At 29.6% G+C, this 25250-nt stretch overlaps 1 protein-coding gene across 1 annotated transcript in view; it reads right to left on the bottom strand.

Annotated features, from left to right (window-relative positions):
* Positions 1 to 25250, bottom strand: part of LOC129984667 (chondroadherin-like protein) — a 423788-nt gene that overhangs the window by 151839 nt on the left and 246699 nt on the right. The window lies entirely within an intron of this gene.

Raw genomic sequence — 25250 nt, 5'->3', positions numbered from 1 at the left:
GTGATTTTTCTGAAGTAGGCGTGACCTTCTATTGCGCGTAATAGTTGGCCTCGCGTGAACCCACCTTTACACTCATATAATTTAAAATCTAAGATTCAACATACAACTTCCGATTTTGGTACTCGGGTGATGTTGCTGTGCGTATTTTGTCTTTCTTCGAATGTAGTTCGTCTAATAAAGATATTCAACTTCAAATCATTCGACTCCTGAAGACCTATCAATAATTCCGCTGAATATGACTCGATATATTAATAAAAAAATTACTTTTTATAGCAAAAATAAAATGAATATTGATGAATTGAAACGTTAAAGAATTCTCAGAGTAATAAAGGAGAAAATGCTAGATTAAAAAAGAAATTTTTAGTTAGAAATATAAAATAGATATTTCAATGTTTTCTTGATTTTGAAAAGAAGAGGAAGAAACTGTAAAAGAACATTAGGTACAGATTGCTTATTGTTTCTTAATATTGTACTTAAATATTAAATATCAGCAATAACTTACTAAACCTATTTTGTAATTTTTACGCATAAGAGATGTATAAAGAGTACAGAAAAGGTAAAATTTCATTCATTATAATTTGTAATATTTAGTTGTCATGAGAGCATTATCACCATTAATGAAATAATATATTCCAATAAAATCTTTAATAATCTAAAATCTATAAACCTGATCGCTTGGGGTTTATTTAAGCACTTAAAATTACGATTGGATTTAAGGTCTGTGACTACGTTCGGGATGAATTATTTTTAGAAAATGTTAGAAAATATTTATATTTTTGCAATTTTGAAGTGGTTTTTAAGTGGGGAAAATGTTTCTTGGGGGAACTGAAAAGAAATATAAATAAAAAAAATTTCTAGTTTAGAGATTTATCAAGTGATTTGCTTAAACTTTTTCAGACAGCTAAAGAAATATATTATCCAGTTTCGGAAAGAATTAAAAACAGAGCCGTATTTTAATCCATTATTTAGATATTGAGATTAATTGATACGTAACACGAAATTTTCTTTTTTTTTCAGATTCCGAAGCATTAAAATAACTATAAAAGGTTTCTGAATGAATAAATTACTTATCTTCTATTTTAGGAACTGCAGAACATATTGAGAAATCATACCAAATTTGAATAAAAAATATGCATCGGATTTTAATTTATGAAGTTTTCCGCAAGGAAATTCTTTCAAAGATTAGAATTTGTGAAAATAGTATCGGAAACATTAAAATGTATGTAAATACAGGCATAAAAAATCAGTGCAGCTACCTAAAAATAGACTGAAAACTAAATTCAAACGATTTCATAAAGAAATCATTAAGAATATTAAATTTTAAAAAAAATCCATAATTTGGTAAAAATTTGAATTTTCAACGTAGTCCCCTACTTTAATATTTTTTATACCGTATATATAGCATTCATGCATTCTTAGTAAAACTGAACTATCAACCATTTTATTGAGCAAATAGAAAATTTCTCTGATCTCATAGGCAAGATTATATTTTACCTTTTTTTAGCTCATAATTCTTCTAAATAATACCTTCAGTAAATGTATGCGCTTTTCATAGCGCTTTCTAATTCCCTGAATGCCAATAAATCCGCACAGCACCATCTTAGTCTAAGAAACGAGGCTCTATCGATTGTGAAATTGATTAACTATAGCTTTCTATGGTAAGTGATAGGAGGTGGAAAATTCCGGCCTCCCTTTTCGATTGAAAGGTGTAATTAAAATTAATAATTCTGGTTGATCCCGTGTAATTATTAACAGCAGCGATCGGATGAACAGAAATTTCCTGGCCACACTCTTATCGAGATTTTCCTTTAAAGTGATGCCAAATTATTGCTAATTTAAGCTTTGATATGGAGTTTGTATATTAAGGAATGGAGCGATCCAATAATTTCTGTTCTAGAAATTATAGAGTTATAAGAAAAAGTAGTTAAGAATTGTGAAAGTATTAGAAGTAGGAATTGCAATATCGGACCAAAAGTTCAATACCGGTATTCGGTATTTTTTAGTTCTTAATACCGGGATACCGGTTTTAATACCGACAGTAGAAATTTTAGAAAAAAAAAAATAAGGAAAACACAGGTATTTCGTTGTTTTATTTGCCAGTTTTATTAGAGTGTAAATATCACAAAAAATAATTTGTAACTTATAAATGATAACAGTATATAAAGAATATAAAAAAAGTAAAGGAACATCTTATTTATTTAAATAAAAAAAAATTGTAAATATCACTATTCAGTCTGAGGTACTATTACAAATTTTTGAAATGTGATCTTAAAAAAATATAATGCATCAACTGTACTGTCATTAAGCCCGAAAAGTAATTTTGTGTAAAAATGACCAACTGCCGAAAACGCTCTTTCAGCATCTACTATAGTTGGTAGTACTGTTAGCAATACGCGATATACTTTTTCCAAGTATTTACCTCTAAATCCCTCATCTTCAAATAAATCAACTTCTCGCCGAATGGTTTTGGATATAGCTGATTTCTGTATTGTATTTTGGTTTGTTGAATTCTTTTTTATTATCGCTAATTCTAATTTTTATTCAAGAGATAATTCCTTTTCACTATCGACATTAGTGTCATCATAATCTTCGATAACTGTACCGAATTCTTCTGAATGTGGATAGGTTTGTGGGTAAAAAAATATTACTATAAACTTGATTAGATTTGAATTAGTTAGTCTTTTTTCTTCTTTTTCATTTTCATTTTTAAAATCTTTATAATTGTGTAAATACCGTAAGACATTTTCCATTTCATTATTCTTTTATTCTGTGCGATCTTTCAATGTAATATATAATTCTTCAGAAAGTGATGTGTGCTGTTCTTTCAGTGACTACAACATGAAATTTATTCTTGCATTAGCTGTTAATAAATTAGAATATCTCCAACATAATTTTCCAACAGCCAGTTTTATTGGAAGTAGAGCTGATACAGTTCTGGATATTAAGTCGAATAATAAGTCGAATTGTCAAACAGTATTTTATTATTTATCTTGATTGTACGATGCAACTTTGTATTCATAGTCGAATTAATTTCGCCTGTTAGGGAGACAAAAAACAAAACAAAAACATGTACTATTTTACTGTGTTGGCGATCCCAGAACATACAGTGGAGACAATTTAAAAGAATCCAGTAAATATCGAAAAAACGGTATTTAAACTTGTGAATACCGGTATTACAAAATTGTACGAATGGCTCAAAATACCGGTATTCGGTATCCCGTATACCGGTATTGCAATCCCTAATTGGAAGATATTTTTCACTATATTTTCATGGCATAAATGATAACATCAGAATGGTATATCCCTTAATATTATTTTTTTATTTAAGTACTGGCTAGAGATTGAAATAAAAATCCTGACATATTTAAAAATACTAGTACGTCTTAATAGTTTTAGAGTGATAATGGAATTGAGTTTTATTTTAGAAATTTCAATTTTTATAATCATTTTATTCTCCGAAAAGTAATGAGATGAAATTTTATATATGAGAGCGTGTAAGGATTCCATTTAAAACGTAAAATCTCAAAAACATGTTTATATATTTGTTAGAATTCCTAACACTTTACTGTAAGATATTTTGCTGTTAAAAGGATTTTTAATAATCACTATCTAGCAAGAAAGTAAAAACGATGGAGAAAATAGAATCAGACTGGACATAGAATTGCAAAGGGTTAATTACGAAAATTATTTAGTTTTAAATATAATTATTCAAATAATTGAATAATTATGATGCATAATGTTAACGGTACGTAACATTATGGATGCTGTGATATTCGGTAGTTATTATCTTGGTATCGTGTTCAAAATTTTCTTAAGTAGAAGCTAAATTCCACTGCGTATATGTGGACTTACGATCCTGCCCAATGGTGTGTTACTGAATTTAGAAAGGAAATGAAGACTCGAATGTCGTCCTCTTACTTGATTGCAGTTCAAAATTAAGAAGTCCGCACCAAAATAACCATCGAATTGTTTTCAAATTGGATTTTAATGTAAAAAATATCCAAGACAAAGTTATAAATAACTCATACGAAAAATTCCATATATTTGTATTTTAAATCCGTTTTTATATTCGAAAAGATAAAATATACGTGAAAGCGATTTTTAGAAAAACTAAATAAATTAGAAACGTACGAGACACTGAGAAAAATATTTTTCTTCATTAGTTTTATAAATTATCCTCTTTTTTCTTTTAATTAATTCATCCTATTTAAATTCACACTTACTAGTAATTTTTTTTCATTATCATTCCGATATAATCTGTATGAATTATTTCAATAAAAAATTTGTTATAAATTTGATCAGCTATTCAAATACTATCGACAGATTTCATTATTTCTTGAAAAAAAAAATTGAAAATGCTTGTTAATTATATTAGAAATAAATGAATAGATTAAGATTATTTTTATTGATAGATTATTATTAATTCAAAAAACATTGTGTAATAGTTACAATAAACTAATTTAAAACTGAAAATCTACAATTTCTAAGTACTTTTACGTTCTGACTTTAACAGTGCTAATGCATCAAGGTGGAAGGCCAATAATTGGCTACTATTTGATCTATATTATTCTCCAGTATTTGGAGACAACTCATATCGTGATAATGGAAAGATCTTTTCTTTTTTTTTTTTTTTATTCCTATCCAACAGTTAGGTCCAGTTCCAAATTCCAAATGGCTTTACATTTATAATAATAAATATTTTACAAAATTGCATCTATTTAACTCTATATATAATAATCATGTTTGTATGATCATGATGTCATGACAGCGTTACCACAGAAAAGGGGTAAAGATCCTGAGCACCCGAGGGCAGAAGTCTGACTTCTAGCTCATATGAAGAAGACATTTACCCACTCGCTTGCACAACCCCTTTTTACAGGGAGGGGGGAGGCTCTTTCACACACAAATAGAACACAGCGGAAGAACAACCATGTCCGAACCAGGACTCGAACCTGGGACGCCCAGATCACGGAGAAAACAAGCTACCCCTAGGCCAGGACGCCGACTTCGTGTTTGCATGGAAAAATCGATTACTCTGAACGTATGCCGTTCAAAATTTCATAAGAATTAATAATTTTGATGCAAAAATAACATACTAAATTTCACCTCTCTAGTTAAGCATGTTTTCCAAATATTTTGTTTATAGACAGGCAAACGTAATTCTCAAATTGTGATTTCGGAGCTCAGAAAGTCAGAAAAATGATAATTGTCAAGATCTCGAGTGCCAATTTTTTGATGTTTGTAATACTTTTCTTTTTCTAAATTTTCTCTCTCCGTACAACAGAAAGTATAAAATGCTCATGCTGTTTGATAATGAACCCTTTGCAATCGGATGGTGACTATCACTTATCATTCAAGACGGTGGATCATTTAGATGTTTCAATTTTTGTTATTAAAAAGGCCTACAGAGTTGTAAAAAAATGTAGATTACTTTTTGGGGGGAATTAAATTTATAAACAATCAAAACTTCAACTTATTATAACAACAAAAACAAATATATATATATATATATATTGAAGCAGTAAACATGGTAAATATTAGGAAGAATAATATGCATCGAATTTCCGAATGCAAAGGGTTAAAATATAAGAAATGAAGCTGTAGTCAATAAGTACCGAAATGTCAGATAATATTCAGAATTAAAACAGCTGTATAAAACATTTAATAGTTACAGATGGTTGATTGATGGATCTAAACAAAGACGGGCCTTAATGAATTGCATAGAAAGAAAGAATCTTTTCGATACCTTTTTCTTCTTGCGTACAGCTGACCACCCCGCCGCCACTGAACGTAGCAGTATCAATCTTTTCGATACCAAAAGAGAACGCAGAGAGGATTTCTAACATTTGTTTACATTTCTAGAAGACTTTTTAAGTTATTTTAACCCCTGTTAGATTTCCATACAAATTATTTCCCAAATTCGAAAAGTTGAGACGCGGTGTATTGAATATTATTAGGCATTAAAGTATCAATTAATATCTTGAGGCGAAATGCTCCTTAGCTACATTATTACAACTAGGGCGATAAATTAAATAGGAATTTAAATATTTGGAATTTTTATTTAATTATATAAGGATTTTCAACCCAAATTATAAAAAAAAAAATCCCGCGTGCTCTTTTTCAAAAAAAATTTTGAAATAAATATGAAGATTATAAGAAATTTACAAACGGGATTAGTAGAATATGAGAACAGTAAACATTATTATGATATTAGGGACTAACAAGAAAGGAAACATATATACAAAAAATATTTGAAGCTTTTTATGTGGTGATTCATTAAGGTACTAGGTTAAAAAGAATATTTTTCCAGAAAATTTTGAAATATTTTTAATGATCTGGAAATAAAGTCTACATTTCGTAGATTCTAAAACAGACTTTGTATTTATATATGTGAGATAGAACTGTAGATAAAGTAGTTTCAATAATATTCAACAAATAAAAATGAAATCGGAAACTGATATTTTTCATCGAAAATAAGCGATTTATTTTATTTTTACTGTAAAATTCTCCAAAATAATATTTTATATGTTTACACGATACCTCTACCTACACAATCGTAGTAGTTTGTTTATTTTTGGCATTTCAGTTAAAGATACGGGAAAACTACATTACTTTCAGCGCATTTAGACGAACTAATTTACAAGTACAATATCCAAATGCATTTTCTTAGGAATGCTTATTTCACTGCGATTGATTCATGGTAAACAGGATGTCTCAAAATTAATTCAATAAAATTTCATGAAATTTGGTATTACAAGTATCCAATACTTTTGAGGCTGTGGATTTTAAGGTAGCTTCATTTAGGTATGTTTTATAGACACTTTAAGTTCAAAACATAGACAAATTACGACAAAAAATCATTAGCCGCTTAACTGTTTTCCCTTTATGCCGTACGTGCATCGATTTATCGCATTTTGATAGTTGTAAACAAAAAATATGCCATTCATAACGATTATAATTCAATATAAAAAATTACTTCGAATACACAGAAAAGTGAAGTATTCAATGAATTTCCAATTGAATCAAAATAAGAAAATATTCCCAAAATAGAAGGTGCCATCTTATTAGATTAGTTAGTTATATTAACGTCCCATTTTAAAGCAACACTGGGGTTGTTTTGGGACGGAACTCATAATTTTGAACAGTGGTCAGATGACGTGGACGACACCTGAGCTGACACCCGCCTCTCCATACCACGCCACACCAGCTAGAGAAAGACCCAAACGGATTTAGCGTACACCGGGTCCACTTACATAACGATTCTTCGGTGGAATCGGAACTCGAACCTGAAACCATCCGGTTCTGAAGCCGAAACTTTACTACCAGGCCACCTCGGCCCTCATCTGAGTTGATAGTTAAGATAAAACAGTTAAGTGGTTAACGGCAACGTCAAATTCTCATTTTTTTATTAAAATAATTTTTATTTTGCGGTCTGTTACATTTTATGTAGTTTGAGCTACATATAGGTGAAATAAAAATTAAATAATTCCATTATTTTTTAACTTAATTTGTTTTTCCGAACATTAAAAATTTTGCTAAATTTTCAGTAAAAAAACAATTTTTTTCGAAAACTAAAGACAAGGAGTATATTCTAATATTGGCCTTTAAAGCCTGTTTTAGCTATCTGCTGCAATAAAAAAAATATGTATGTAATATATATATATATATATTCGTCTCCGAACCTAGGTGGGTAGCTAACAAAATTCAATTTCCCAAAACTTAAATAGCTTTACAACTAAATTTAATTCCCCTTAGTTTATTTTAAAACTATTTTATACGAAACTGTTGCTTTTTCTCTAAAACGATTAAACGTTGTAAAATACTAGCCCAATTGTCGTTTGGGTTTTTAATTCCTCTTTACCAAACCGTTTCCTCTCTTTAAATCACTTGTAATTCCAAAGCACTTAAAAAACTACTTTGAAATAAAAAGAACCACCAGTTTATCGTTTCTTTTTTCTCCATAACATTCGATCCATTTGAGTAGTAACATCTGAAACCAAACATCGAAAATCTTTCATTCCGTTAAGGAATAAAACCCACTAAATTGCAATGACCATACATTTTGGTAAAGCAGAGCTGTTATTGGTTCATGAGTTAAATCTAAACCTATTTCTCAACTCTTGATATTGATTGGTCAGAGTCATTTTGCCGAAGTTTCAAAAATTCTCTTTTTTATTTAACCCCCACAAGTCCGTAAAATAAGGAGAATTCCGAAGGAGATAAAGCGCATTAAAGCGCTGCCTGGTGGGCGGAGTTTCCGTCTGCAGGGTACTTAATCACTCCGAGTTGAGTTGAGATGTTAGTATTTTACTTTACCCAGTTTCATTTAAAGTTATCTTTTTTATTTCTCCTACTGTCTCTCGCAATATTTTGTTTCTTCGTAATCGTTGTTTTTCGTGATAATGATCTTTTTATTCACTCTTTGCTGTGGTTTTTTTGTTATGTTTTGTTTTATTCAGCGCTTTTAAAGATGGAGGAAAAAAAATATATCCCTTTGTTTTTATCGTTCTTTACTTCGTCACACATTTTTCAAACGCTATATAACTATTTTTTTTCGTGCGTTCAAACATTCGACGCTCTGTGCCTTTAATTAAACTGTGAATGTGGAGATTGCACAGACCAGAGGAAGCTTAATCGAACGAAAACTCCCCTGGGCCTTTTTTATCATTTCCATAATGTCCCTTAAACTGAATCAGAAAGTTTTGTGGGCTGTGAAAGTATTATTTTTATCGTAAACTATATTTCAACCTGCTATTAAATTGTGTTTGTATTCTACAAGTTTCGGTAATGCTTTTTTTTTCTCTTCTGTGCTTCTAGAAATAAGTTTTGAATATCCAAAAAAATATTTTTAAGCAACAAATACCTGCTTCTGTCAATTTAATTGCCATTTCTATATTATAGCAAAAACAAGATTTTCTTTGCAATTTTTTTGAAAAAGTTTAATACATTGGACGTCACTTAATGCGATGGCGATTTAAGTTATAATTCACTTAGCCAGCGTCCTGCCATAGGGGTAGCGCGTCTTCCCCGTAATCTGGGCGCCCCGGGTTCGAGTCCCGGTTTGGGCATGATTGTTCTTTTCCTTGTGTTCTTTCTGTGAGGTGCGTGAATGAGCCTCCCTGTAAAAAGGGGTTGTGCAAGTGAATGAGTGATGTGTGAGTAGCTAAGTCGTACTCTTGGCCCTAGTTGGCTATAAAAATATGAAGCACTCCTTATCCGGCTTAAATCGCTGTCTTCGTAACAGCGGGCTTGTCCGTGGCAAGTGCCATAAGAAACAACAACAAACAACGACATAATTCCCTTCATATAATCAAAAGGCTGTGGCATCGACGCAATGCACTCAAGTGCATAAAAATTATTCATTTAATGTGACTGCTGCATCGTTTAACCCTTTGCAGTCGAATGATGCCTCTTACTCACCATTCAATGCAGTGCATCATTTTGACATTTCATTGATCAATTTTTTTAATTGTTGAAAATACCTACAGAATGGTAAAAAGAAAAAGGCAAACTCATCTTAAAATAGTTGCATGTATTTATTCTGTTGTGTAATAAACAGGTCCATGTATTAATTGAATAATTAAGCAACGGATTATCTTTTTGAGTGCAAAAGGTAAATGTTATTAGTTTTGAAACACGTTATCGAGCAATCCTTCCTTTTCAACTATCGTTAAAGTTTGATATTCGTGAAATTTCTCTCACCACTTGTATGGGAATATCAGACAAACATTTTTTTTTCACGGATTTTCTTTTGTCTGGATTAGAGTTATCTGGATTGGTTTAAAAGGATGACTGCCCTGGTAAGCGTGAGTTGAAATGCATCCATAAAACATTGTTACCTTCATGTGAGTTATGAAAGAAAACTCTATAAAAATAATAGGTTGGAGTGTTAAAATAAAAATTGAAATTCTTAACAGGTATAAAAGTTAATACAAAATAAATCAATGAAACTTTGCAAAACCACTAAACATTTTCTAGCCTCTTCTTTGAAAATGTTGGATTTTTTTTTGTTGATCAATTTCAAGAAATAACTGTCGCTGATTTTGAAAGAGAATAATGGATTTAAGAAAGAAAGCCTTTAAATAAGCAACTAAATGAGTCAAGCACTTGATATTTTGAACTTATAGGATGGTTTAATATATTTTATGTAAACAATAGAAGTACGAACAATATATAAGTGAAGAAATAATTGTAAATATGTAAAAATTAATGATTTTTTTTGAAATTTTTATTTTTGAAATTAATTATAAATGTCTCTACGGTAAGTTTTTTTTCTTCTTTTCCTTTATATGATGACCCCCGGGGGACACTTCGAAATGAGGATGAGATGCTTCCGGCATGGTAGTTGGATCTCGCCACCCTGGAGGGCACACAAATAGGTGGGGGATCTGACTCCTCCTCTCGATGACGGGACGTACTTCCTCGGGGGAAGGTTGTACCGTGGCCGGTGATGGCCCTTAGGACTCAACCACAGTTCCCGCTAGTGTTGCTGTTGCGGCGGTCCGGTCATTCAGTTTTATGGTTTAAATCCGTGTGCCTTCGGGCGTGTTGGAGAGTCAGATGTTTGGCTTTCCTTTGTATGATAAATATAATTGATTGTACCCGTTTTCTTTATTATGATCAGGTGGTTAATATTAAAATTCTTAAGTCTTGAAGTGATAATATTAAGAAATAGCTACTGTATATTCGCTTACCGCCTACAAGGACCAAAAATTTTTAGTCCTTGTAAAATTGACAATCGTCAATTTTTATCTTAGTTACCAAGGCTACGTAGATTCAGGAAATCTTACATTCAATTTAGATGCATAAAATTATGAAATTTAAATCTTTTTGTGACAAATATATCTAGGCTATCGGATGGCGCTACTCCTTCCATCCAATGTTCTATACAAAGGGCTCTGAAACACCCAAAATTAAATCTGACTGAGAGCTGATTGGTCATATCGGTATTAAAGTCTTTAAATCGTTCATGTTTCAATTAATTGTTTATATCTTATCATGTGCATTTTAAAATTTATCCTTGTTTATAAGGTCATCTCTGTTAATGAACTTGAGATGCCAAGCAATATTTTCATTGTAGCAGGCACCATGACTCACGATATAAAAGAAGTTCGGCCATTATATCTAAATAAATTTTTATTACGCGATTTAAAAAACTTTATTATTTATAGTTTTATATCTTGATATATGTAACACAAGAAAACAATCTTTACGATGGCAAATATATATTGAAATATAAAAGACGAATAATTTATCTAAAAGCATTTTCTTGATTTTAAATATCAGGAATTTTAGGATATAATTTGAATCATAGTATAAAAGGATCGTGATGAAGAACACTTTTTCCTCATCGAAGCAGCTTTTTAACCACCTCAGATGAGCATTAACATTCCCTTACAAAATCCATTAAAAGGAATGTATAATAGCAAATGTTATTGCTCCTTTTTTACGATCCTTACATATGTCTGCTATGATAAGTAGATAGACAGAAATTCGAACCACGTATTGCAATTGACTAAAAAAGGCCGTAAAAATTTTTGAATGACTGCAATTGCATTGTCGCCGTTATTATATAACCGTATAAATACAATTACCACAAACGGTTACTTCACCTCGCTCATAGGCATTCGGATAAAATGAAAGATCGGTAAACCGCAGCATCATATTCATGAACTATGGCTAAGATCTAAAGGCCACCACAGCCTACGGTACAATTCCTCTAATCGAAGGTATGTCCCGTCATCGTAAAGAGATAGTTCATTTCTGTAACCGCAGGGCGGCGGGAACCAACCACCATACAGGAAGATTCACCCTTTCTATTTTTAAGGTGGTTTCCATGTAGGCAGAGGGACTATACATATTAGGCATATATACTTATATGACTATATCCATATGTTTGCCTAAATAGAGAAAATAATACACTTCTTAATGTATTTCAACTACTACAATTTTTTAATATTGTAGAAATCTGATAAATATAACAAATTTATCTAATATAATTTTAATTTATATTTATTTTTAGTAAAAAAAAAATGCAAGTTTCTGGTATTTTTATATTTATTTTATATTTATATTATATTTTTATGAAATAAATATGGATAAATGTACACAGAAATACCGTGTTTGATGTTGTATACTCTCTTAAAGATAAAAAGAAATTGTTCCATTAATTTTGTTCGAAAATTGAAAATGAACATTTTGTTACTAAATGAAATAAGAAACATTAAGCTCATTTGGACCCGAACAAAGTGTATGTATATGCGAATTGAAAACAGCAGCAGGATTAAATATCTATTAGATAAATATGAGAGTGACATTCCGAATAAATATGCAATATATTTTTGCGATAAATTCTTAAATGAAAATGGTAAACATTTGACTAAATAAAAAGCATTTACTTTCAGTCTGAAGCCATCTTCAGATTCTTTACTATTACTATTCTATGCATTGCATCAGAATTAAAAAAAAAACTATTTCAGACTACCTATATGACTAACATCTACAAGTTTTCGAAATGTATGTTTTCTTTAGGAAATGTAGTTTAAATACGATGTCAAACTCTTAAGACCACCAGGTCTCAACCTGGTTGGAAAGAAGCTTCCATCTATCTCTTGTTGAGATCTTCCACAAGAAAATGTGAAGAACTATTCGCAAAGTTCAATATTTGAATAGATTATTGAATATAAAAACCTGCTCTTCTGCGATTTTTTTTTATTATTATTTTCCACGGGGTAGAGAATCTTCCACTTTGCTTTTCCAGATCATCGCCCGTCGAATGTCACATATTTCAGAAAAAATTTTCCCATTTTCGATCCAAGCTACTATTCCCGCTTTCTGGATAGGAAAAAAAAAGAAGTTTGATAGAAAGAAAAGGAGAGAAAAAAAAGGGGGGGGATGAGAACTTTTCGATGGAAAGGGATGAAATAAAAGGAAAATTCCGGACACTATAACCGTTCCTGGGGACGAAAATGGAACATCAAGAATGTGATTTTCGATTTAAAATGCCTGCACAGTTCTGACACTCGCCGCTCCGAATGCTTGACAGGATTTCTCCCGTTTCATAACATCTCCGAAATCTGTCCGCTTCTCCTCGAATATCTCATCTCCGAAAAGTCAAAAGGAAATAAAAAATGCAGCTACTTTAGAAGATATAAATGTATTTCATATCCAGAATCCAATGAATAATATTGTCGCATGGATGAGCTTTGTTTTCCTTCGTCATTATTGTATTTTATTGCTAACTAAACGTGAATTTAGAAAATTCAGTTAGTCATATAACTATTTCATGTATCATAAATATACGTATATATTTATAATATATTAAGGAAATTATAAAAATGCAGTTACTTTAGAAGATATAAATGTATTTCATATCCAGAATCCAATGAATAATGGTTGCCGCATGGATGAGTTTTATGTTCCTTCGTCATTATTGTATTTTATTGCTAACTAAACGTGAATTTAGAAAATTCAGTTAGTCATATAAGTACTTCATGTATCATAAATATACGTATATATTTATGATATATTAAGGAAATTATAAAAATGCAGTTACTTTAGAAGATATAAATGTATTTCATATCCAGAATTCAATGAATAATGGTTGTCGCATGGATGAGCTTTGTTTTCCTTCGTCATTATTGTATTTTATTGCTAACTAAACGTGAATTTAGAAAATTCAGTTAGTCATATAACTACTTCATCATAAATATACGTATATATTTATGATATATTAAGGAAATTATAAAAATGCAGTTACTTTAGAAGATATAAATGTATTTCATATCCAGAATTCAATGAATAATGGTTGTCGCATGGATGAGTTTTATGTTCCTTCGTCATTATTGTATTTTATTGCTAACTAAACGTGAATTTAGAAATATCAGTTAGTCATAAAATTACGTCATGTATCATAAATAAATGAAAAAAAATAGAAAATCAAGAAATTCCGTTTTACACTATTTTTTCCAATACGTAAACATTGAACTTACAGATTATAGTCTAACCCCTTAAGTACCACCTACCGTTTTATTTTCTTTGGGTAGTCTGCATGGAATGCTACGAGTATATTTCATTTTTCAAAAAAAAAAAAAAAACATTTATCTTTAATGATTTTAAACCGTATAATTACTCTCATTGCTTAGTAATTGACCTTAAGTGTTTCAGCACTCATGTTTTACCATTTCTTTAAGAACGCTCTCTAATTCATGATGTTTGCATATGAGGACCTTCTATTGCTGTTTCATTTGATTTATATTTAAACAAACTACTCGTCCTATAACCATACAGTAATAAATCACGATGCAAATGTCCTTACTCTATTGCAAAGTAAAATAACTTATTTCAAGATTAAAACTCTTTGCAATGCCATATTTCAAAATACATGTAGAAAGAATAGATTATATAAAATAGATAGCAACATCTGGTGTTATGTCCATACATCTTGATTTTTGTTGGTATATATTCTTCGTTTTCGTCTTTTTGTTGATATATAATAAATAACCCATTATATTACGGAAATAAGAACAAAATACGGGTTACTAAAAACTGCTAAATAATGTTTTTTAAACGCGGAACTTCCAGAACAAAATCATATGACTATTTTTTAGGTTTATTTTAATTGACTTTCGTTTTTGACGTAGATCCAAGTATATATATATATATATATATATATATATATATATATATAGTCATAGTCATTTCAGTTGAATAAGCAGTATTTTTCTTTTTTCTCTGTCGTGAAGTACATAACATGGAGAATTTAAAATGTCATTTTGTCAGATTTAGAACCACCAGAAAATCAATTTTCAGATTCGACCCTTTGAGGAGCGATAGGACAGAAGCTATCCAATTTTCTCGGGGAAAATATTAGAAGTAGGAAAAATTCTTTAAAAGTAAAATATTTTCAATCGAGTGGTATTTCAGCTTTGCAATCTTTTTCACGTGCAAACAAAACTTTAAAAACGTATCTTTTTAACATTTACCTATTAACAAACATGACACTGACTAAAGTAATTACGTGTTTAGAGTTAAAATGTCGAATAATTAAAAAAAATAATTATAAATATTTACTAAAATTTAAATGTGCAATAAAAGACATGACACAAAAGAAAAATTATTATTCAAAAGAGCTTGAAATTCTTTTGTTCTCATATTTAAAATAAAAATTATCTACATATTCGTTTTTTAGAATTTTCTGTTATCCTTTATTAAAGAAAAACATTTCTTTAATTTCCAAATTTATTACACCAAAGAACTTTTTTTAAATATATAGAAATGTCATCTTTAGTCCAACGCATATACGTTAAATTAAAATTTATAACTAACTTGTCGAAAAATTTCAAAACAAAGGAATTATCCTGGTATAATACAAATACTAAAAAAAATATTTCGTGTTCAGTCTTTTATAAAAAGCACAAATATATTAAAAAATGCATTATTCATTAGATTATAAAGCCATTTGTATTCAAATAAATTCAAAAAGAGCTTTCATAATTTCAACGATATGCAGGAACAAAAAAAAAATATTCTAGTTTCTCCAGATTCGAATTTTTTCTTTTCAATTTACTCTTAAGATTGTGAAAAATAATTCAAATTAGATAACCTTATTAAATCTAAACATTATATCATTTTTAATCTACAATATGTACACATACATAATGCTATATCGATTTATCATTTTAATGATAAAAACAGTATAAAAAAGATAGAAATTGAAAACTAAAAAAGTAATTTTATTTATTTGCATTTTCCCATTTGTATGATTTATGACGAAGCTCATTACAGAAAGAATATAAGCAGTAAACAGATTGTGACAATAAAAGAATATGAATTGGTATATATGTTTATTGAAGTGTAAAAGCATAAGACAGAAACTTCTTTTCCAAAAATACCTTGAAGCTGTGTTTTCGAAAAATTTTAATGAGTTTTGTATTTCAGAGAAATTTTGGTGGCTTTCGCCGATTTCTTTCAATAATAACCAACGCTTTATTTCGAGAAAATCAATTTTTATTTCAGAAATAAAAAACGCGTTTCACTGATTATAAAAATCATGAGAACACAATAAAATTCAAGATGTGTGTTTTCTGTCTCACTGCGTTTAGTTTTCTAATGTTTTATAAAGATCGGTGATAAGGAATGAAAAAGAAATTTGAAGCATACATTTTTCAAAAGCGCTTTGCTAACTTCTCTGTATTCAAAGCCATTCTTTTTACAAGGATTTCTTAGATTCGAAGGTACTTTAAAAATACTCTACTTAAAAACTGTTGTCACACTTGAGGCGTGTAGAATAGAAGCATGCAAAAGGCCTTAAAAATAATTCTACCTTTTTACTAAATCATCTATTTAAATTTCACACTTTTTTGTAGAAATTGGAATTGATTTAATTAAAGAATATTGTTCTTTTTAAATATTATTTATTATTAAGATGCATATATCATGAGTGAATTATGTACTAATTATGAACAATAATTTTATCCTTTTGATCAATTAATTAGTTAGCTTTTAAACTTTTATAATCTATTGACTAAAACATTTTTCAAGAATCCTGCAGGATTTCCCTGTAAATTAAAACAAATGAGATAATTTGTTTAATTATTACAATAAAACACAAATATTTTTACGTACTATATGACTGTTTATTGATATCAATCATGCTCATTTGTTAAACAAATGTGATATATTCAAACATTTCTGCCCACTTGAAATAGTTTATATCTAAACAATAAAATTTGACAATGTAAATGAAATTGCACATACTATGCAAATGAATGAGATTGCGCAAAATTTCAAATATGAATTTAAGAATATCCTAACATAATTGAAGCTAAAGTTTAAAAAATTATTAAATAAACTTATTGAAGTAACAGAAAAAAAAATCGAAAAAAATTTATATCTATTAGAGTGTGTAAATACTAGAACATCTAAAACATTAACACTAGGTTAATGTGTTTACAGATATTTTTTATATACCTATCTCTACGACAAGCATCAGCTGGACGTGTGAACGACTCCATATAGCATATAAAGAAAAAACAACCACTTAGAAGGCAAAATACTTTTACTCTATATGTAAAAAAAAAAAATCTATTTATAGAAAGTTTTTATTATTCAATAATTTTAGTATACGTTATTTTAATATTTTACATTCATTTCGCGCATCTTTTACAAAAATACTCAAATGCATTTTTACACTTTCTGCAAACAATTTTTTCACATATTTTACAAGCGTTATTGCTACTGTTTCTTTTACAAAAGCCAATTCGGTAATCCCTGTATTCTTGCGAAGTACTAGGTGACGAGAGATTATAATCTATGCTTTTGTATTTTTTATTCATTTCCTTCTGCAAATTTATTGGACAAGATAACTGAAGTAAAAAATCCTTTAGGATAGTATTATGGAGTACATTCTTATATAAGAGCTATGCGTTTATTGCCACGAAATCTCAAATGTTGAAAATCAGCTAGAGAGGCCCTCAAAAAGATGCTCCTTTGATTGTATATTTGCGAGTCATTTGTTATACTATGTCGACTCCAAACTTTATCTCATTGTAATATGCTATATTCCCGGTGTATGTTTGTTATTGTAAACCTAGTGAGGTTTACGATCGCGTCAAATTGAAACACATTCGTAAAGATCGGTATACCACATAGAGAATTACAATATTTCAACAATTTTTGAAGAAAATAGGTATCAGTAAATATTTATCTTTTTTAGCGGATAAAAGTCAGTGCAAGTGATTAAAAAAAAACTGCGAAATTTGTTTGTAATTCTCCTTAAAATATCAGAAATGTGTCAAAATGACGCGTTTCGTAAACCTACTGTTAATGACAAATGACTAACTCGCAGAATATTCAAAGTAGGAAAAGGCAGAATGTTACAGTGAATAAAAAATTAGGAGTAAAAAATGAATCCAGTTTATAATAATTAAATTTCTATTCCTTTTTTTTATTTCTTTTTCATAAAAATAACTCATTTTTTAAAAAATTTAGAAACTGGGGGAAGGGGAGGTAAGAAAGCATAAAGTTTGATAATTACTGCTCAAAGATCTTTGACATAACTTTATTAAGATAATCATTAAAAAATAGTACACTAAGAGGCTTTTATATTTAGTTAATTATATAGTAAGTTAGTTTACGTTGGCCGGAAGTCACTTTTACTGTCTTGTGTGTGAAATACAGTGAGTATAATGTTATATAAGTAAGTACATATAATGTTTTCATTAATCTTTATGATTTAAATATCCCTTAATAATCCCAGATAGGCATAATCCCTTATATAGGAATTATGCATATCTGTTGATTCTTTGGAAACATGAAACTGTAGAATTGCAGCTAGTAAGAAAAATGAAATTCAGTTTGTAGTCTTTAAATCACAATTGTACATGAACAAAATTTGGAGCAAACTAGAAAATGAGATATTTATCTGATTATATATTCATTTGCATGGGGGCATGATATCTTAATGAAAGAAAAGAACTAGATACTTATTAGACGAAATTTAGCATATGGTTTAGCATCGAAATTGGTGATCTGAATCATATTTTGAACTTAATCCGTCAACACAGTCGACTAGAATATTCACTTACAAATGAATTTTAATAAGTCAATACAATATATTATATAAATATTATTTAATACATTTTCTTATCTCAATATCTGTATGCCTGAATCAAATTTTTGTTTTAATTCATATAGAGAAAGAAAATATAAAATACCTACATTCTTCGATACTCTACAAAGTAACGATTCTTCATATAGATACATCTTAAAATGTTACTATGTATAAAAGTTGCGTAATTAATTATATTAAAAAATGCTGGGGCGATCACGGTTTCTTTCATGTTACAAGATCTGCGATAACATTTATAAATAATGAATTACTTCTGTTTCGTATCAGCAAGTACAGAATCCAGATTCACTATCGTAACTCTAAACAGAAAACAGATGATACCTTTCTGCGTAATCGTGAATGGGTGAATCAAAGAAGCGGCTAAAGACAAAATGATGCAAAAAGAAACTGGGAAAGATCCTCGCACTGAAAGAAGGCAAAGATTAGGGAAAGCGGAGACAAATGAGTCCACCAGAAGAGGTGAAAGAAGTAGAAGGCCTGGAACAGAGAGAGAGAGAGAGAAAAAAAACAGAAAAAAAAAATGCCAAAGAAAGAGTAAAAGCAAGTAAAAAAAAAACAGGGAAAGAAAGAACAAAAAAAGCTCTTTTCTAATTAGTCGTACTCGGAACAGCTCCCAAAAGGGATCTTTGGAAAGGGTGGATAGGAGGGTGGATGGAATCTTTTGAATTTCCCTTATCTGCCGCATAGAACTAACTCGTAGTGAATCCCTAACCATTGAGTTACTCTAACAGAACAAAAGATCTGAATAAACATTCGAAAAAAATTACTTCTTTGGTGTGTGTGAGTTTTTTTCGCTTCTGCATTTCCTGCCTCTTTCCAATTCGAAGATCCTCAGTACTTTGTTAATCTGGAATGAAAAACTCTTAAAGACCACCACAAGAAAGGAAAACCTTTGTATTAAGTAGATAATGCGATTGAGGTTTGATGATATGTGTTCCATTCAAGAATCCAAAAGTATTCAAAATCATTCTCTTTTGCACGAAAACTCAAAAAGATCCATCAAGCAAAAGGATTTTTCAAAACACTGAGCATCAAATGGCTCTAGCTTAGATATTTCAAAGGATTCATAAAACATAAAGGCCGTGTGAAAGAGGCATGATATGTCTTCAGAGACAGAAAAAGGGTCCTTTTGAATATAGTTTTAAATATTATAATTATTCATGGTTTCATAGAGGACACAAATGCTTACAAATATAGAAAATGTTACTTCATATTTGCGTTTCTTTATTCAATACACAATACCTTCACTGAAATTTTTGTGTTCATCTTCTTACTATAGAGAAATTCATTACTAAAGGTAAAACAACTTTTTATAAATACGTCAATCCTCTCATTCCTAAAATCATTCCAGTTCAGATACCTCAGAATATTGCAGCGCCTGAATCGCTCTTTCTTCACTAAAAGTAAGAAAACCGCAATGACAACCATGTTCTTAATGTATTGATATAAGAAAGACGATTCTGATTTACTAATGGCTATTTCTCTAAGGAAATATATGCTTCCTTGTCTTTCAAACTCATCTAGGTGAACATCTCTAGCGAACAAAGTATGTACCACGTGTATTCACCAATCACATTTAATTAAAAAGAGAGAAAATTCAAATGTACTCTAAGGAAATATGTGCTTTCTTGTCTTTCAAACTCATCTATGTGAACTTCTCTAGCGGGCAAAGTATGTACCACGTGTATTCAATCAATCACATTTAATTGAAAAGAAAGAAAAAATCTTTGTTATATCCAGGCGCCTTGGGCATCCGCGTAGTTCCATTGAATAAGTTTTCGGGGCATTTCATTATAATGAGAGTTAAAGTGTCAATCGATGCAGCAGTTCTTTTTATGTTCTTCTGTTTAAGCCAAAATGGATGCCTTTCACTGTAAATTCTACAAAATGTTTCAACAATGTTATGGCTTTTTCAAGCATTCATAAAAAAATCTGAAAATTCAAACTCTTATTATTAAAATACATTTTTGATAAATATGCATATAATTTTTTGAAAAGGAAACTGAGATGTTTTAAATCTGATTATTCCAAGCAGCAATAGAAAAAAATGCAAGGAATTCTCAAGAACTTTTTCTGTTTCACAAAGCATTTAGACTTTTTAACTGAAAATTTATCTTCAATTCGGCGTTTTCAGGAGGCCTTCAAAATACGATGATTCCCAATAAAACATAAAAAGTCACAAATAGTTCTAAAGTAGCCATTTTTGTTTCACAGCCACTCGAATGAAATTTTTTAACGGAATATTTAACTTTATTACTGTATTCCTAGAAAGTATTAAAATGCGATGATTCTAGGAAATCTTTCGAGACAACCAACTATCAGGTAATTCTTCTTCTTTGAAGATTTATTGTAATCTGATACGATGAAACTTTTTAACAGAAAATATAACTTTAATCATGTATTTAGAAAGTATTTAAAATATAAAAATTTCAAAATACCATTATAAAACACAACCAACTTTCAACAAATTCTGTTTTTGTAGTCTTAGCCAATGAAAATTTTCAACGTAAAATTTAACTTTCGTACTGTATAATTCTCTACTTACAATTTTAATTAAGCCACTGTATCTTTAGGATAGTTTCGGTTTTATCACCATAGAAAAATGAGAATCAATTCCAAAGATCAACAACCTTGTATACCTTAAATAGGAAAATATGTTTTATAATATTGTTATACAATATATTCTCGATATTGTAGATTTGGATCAGAAAATTAAACATTATCTTAAACCCTTCGTGCAATGTTTTCTCTTAACAATGGTACAGGCTTGCAGGAATCCAACGTCTTTACCTTGAGGTGGTTTGGTATTCTGAAATAAAGTTTGTACCCAAATAGGCTGGATGTTGCTTCAGAAGGGTATAGGTAAGTGCTCAATCTACTATATAAAATCTTTCAATTCCAAACTGTGATCAAGGTTAGTATATTGCATATTTTCTTATTCCATTTCAAAATTAGGAAAATAGCAACATATCTTCTGAAAAACAACGGTTACCTTAATATTTTCGATTGTCATAAGGAGTTATTAATTATATTGATAATAATAAATAAAAATTACGATATAAACAACTTTTGTGAAAAAATGAGTTTACATCAGAATTGCAAATATATTTTTATATTTGTATATATATCGGCGTTGTGATGGTAACCTGAAGGTAAATTATATTCGATAACGTCAACTTTATGTCAGTTATGTCTTATGTTATCAACAATATGTCAGTAAATAATCTTTTAGTTTTTATTTAATTTCTTTTTGTTTTGTTTTGCTTACGAGAAAGCTTTTTATTGCAAAATCATTTACCGTTTAATGGGATAGAGGATTAAGATAGGGGTAATTGTGTTGTAAATTTCGGTAATTAAAATTTTATAAAATTAAGATAATGTTCACATAGCAAAAGTTTCTTATGGTGATTATAATGCTATTTGATAGCTACTCAATCAAGACAAAATCAAATATACATATAATCCAGTTTTTTTCTTTGCAAGACTGGAATTACTGTGAAAAAATCGTTGAATGTTTTCTGAATAAATTAACTTTTATTATATAATTCCATATCTGAGATATAATGTGAACTAGATGCATTTGGGTATCAGTCATGGCTAGGAATATCGGTTTTGCTGATTGTAAAAGTATTAATATGGAATTGATTAATTTAAATTTTTATCTTACGATTTGATAAGAATGAAAAACCTAGAATTCCACTCTATTGCAAATTAATTCTGGTTTAAAATTAAATAGGATATAACACAAAATGATAGCATAAATGAAATCGTATTTTGGTTTAATATCCAAAGATTATTTTAGGTGAGTTTAGTTATATTAATGCCCCGTTTTAAACCTACACTAGGGCTATTTTGGGACGGACCTCATAATTTTGAGCCAGGATCAAATGATGAAGATGCTGTAATTAGGGTTGCTTATATTTGTTGTTACACCAATTATTGGGACGTTTTAGAAAAATAATTTTATTTGCATTTTAACTAAAGACATTAAACATTTGATTTTTACTATGAATTTTACCGAGGCAGTTCCGAAGAGAAGGAGAGATAATAACTCTTTTAGAAGCATACCCGGATGATGAGCGGCGCGGCAATTAAGTCACAGACAGCCTCTACGGAGCCCGTAGTTTACAGATATCTGATATGATTTTTATGATTCATGATAGGTATATATGATTTATGATAGGCATTCACTACAAGAACGACACCTGAGCTGGCACGCCCTCTTCAAACATCTACACTACAACAGCAGGAGGAGTTTGGCTGCGACGGATTGAAAGTGAATCATACCCGTTTACACGGACACTGCTTCGGTGGAATCGGGTTTCGAACTTGAAACCCTCTGGTTCCGACGATGGTACGTTAAGACCAGGAGACAGCGGCCCAATATCTGAAGAAAACACTTTTTTTTAATTGAGACTGATTTAATGGAACGATAAAAACGCTTTATTGCAGATAATGTATCAAATTAAATTTTAAAAATCATTATAATTAGAGAAAGAAAATTGTACTGAAATGTTGGTATCAATGAAAAGATTTTATTGCAATTTAAGATAATATAGTGATATTTTCTTTTTTAAAACTTTTAATATTATTAATTAAGCATAATAAAAATATCTTTATATCGTAAAATTTGCTTTTCTAGTTATTTTCAACTGAATCTATATCCCTTCTTTTCAATTGTTGTTCTGTAAGTTATATTTGCCAAAACATGCATTGATGAATTTTTCTTTTATATAAGTAATCCGATTGAAAATAGTTTTATGAATGAAAACAGAATAACGCCTGATTTTTACTACACATTTAGTTGGATTTAGAATATTCTTATAATAGGAGCCATTTATATTTTTAGCTTAAAAGGTGAGTCATATAACCATCATATAATTTTCTACAATTTCCTTAAATGAAAGCTGTATGGTTATACGAGTAAACCACACATAACTAGTGCGTTATTTAAAAGGTAATGAACACTCATTACTTCGTAAATATGGTCATTATGTATTCAAACGCCAACTTAATCTGGAAAAATTAAACGATTGTATCTAAATTCTAGGGTAGAACTAATTGACTGATGCTAAGTTTACTTAATAAGTTTCACCACTAGTTTTATAAAACTGACTTCCAAACAACGATGCTGTATTATTCTGAACTGATAGGTTGGGCCGAGTGCGAGCGTGGTTCTGCATATTTAACTCACAAAATAAAAATTTCTTATCGACATAATCACATGTTCTTTCGTAAGTAACTGTGTTTTGGTGCAAATGCATGATAGGAAATTTTGTCATGAGTCGACGGGGAAAACTTTAAGGTCACGTAAAAAGCTGTCGGAGCAGTTTGGCATCGAGCCAGAAGCCATTAGATGGTAGTTTACACACGCCTGTGTTTTTGGTAAAACCAGAATTTCTAGACTTCACACTGAAAGGAACTCCGTATTTTTCAAAAGAAATGCGTCTGTAGTCTGATGTAATGTGTTTATATTGTGTTTTTTAGTTTTTGTTTTAATGGCTGTATAACGCTATCAAACATTTAGGTTTGTAAGATTTTTTAGCCATCATATTATGAGGAGAGCTTTGTACAAAATAAGATTTGCTATGTTAATCATGAACTACGGAGCTCTAGCAAACATTTGACTTAGGAAAAGTAAATGGTAAAATATATAAAACTCTTTTATTTTTCATAGCTTTATTAGTAATTAAAATAAACAAACTGTGGTAAATATGCTTATATTTAATTTAGATTTTTAATTCATATATATATATTTAATATTTATATATATATATATTTAAAAACATGCTTTTATGGATACATAAATTTAGATTATAATTTTTTTCTGATAAAAAAATCGTCAGGTCAAAAGAAAAAATGTTAAACCGGAAAACACAAGTCGAAACGCACAATGTAAATTGGAATCTTAGTCACATTTAAAATGTATTTGAATTTTTAATGAATATTTAAGAATTATCTCCCTTATGACTTTTATTGTTTCTTAATTTCGGGATATAACTAATAATATTCAGTTTTCAGGCCTTCGCGATTCACGATATGACTAAATATTTAATTAAAATTTATATTTTACAGTGTAAAGTACCGATAAAAAATTGTGTTTTTAAATAATTTCTCAATTGAATTACTTTTTATTTTTTTAATATTTTACTTACTTAAAAAAATTCTATATCATAAATATTATGCAATCTCATAATTAGCGTTTCTCAAATTCATTAAAGTTTATTGAGACATCCAATATACGGAACCAAAATTCAATGAAAATAAACTGATTAACTGATAAGGACTTTCTAATAATAATATGAAATATTTTACAGATTTTGAGGATGCGCAAATACAGAAAGTACCAGAACTCTAGTATATAAAAAGGTGTTAATTGTATTACTAAATCATCTTTTTAAAAACATTTAAATATATATAACATGAACGTGTCTTTTTATATGCATTCGCTTTTGATCTTCTTGTATGCAAAATATCATATTAAGAAAACGTTGTATTCATTAAAAAAATTCGAACTCAAGATTTTAATGATTTTTCAAGTTTCAGATTTTGTTTGCCTGATGATATGACAACTCAAAAACACTTTGGATTAAATGACTAAAATTTTGTACATATAAGT

The sequence above is a fragment of the Argiope bruennichi genome, chromosome 9 (assembly GCF_947563725.1).
Source record: "Argiope bruennichi chromosome 9, qqArgBrue1.1, whole genome shotgun sequence".
NCBI classification, from domain to species: Eukaryota; Metazoa; Arthropoda; class Arachnida; order Araneae; family Araneidae; genus Argiope; species Argiope bruennichi.
The sequence above is the reverse complement of the archived record's forward strand: the minus strand, read 5'-3'. Positions and strand labels throughout refer to the sequence as shown.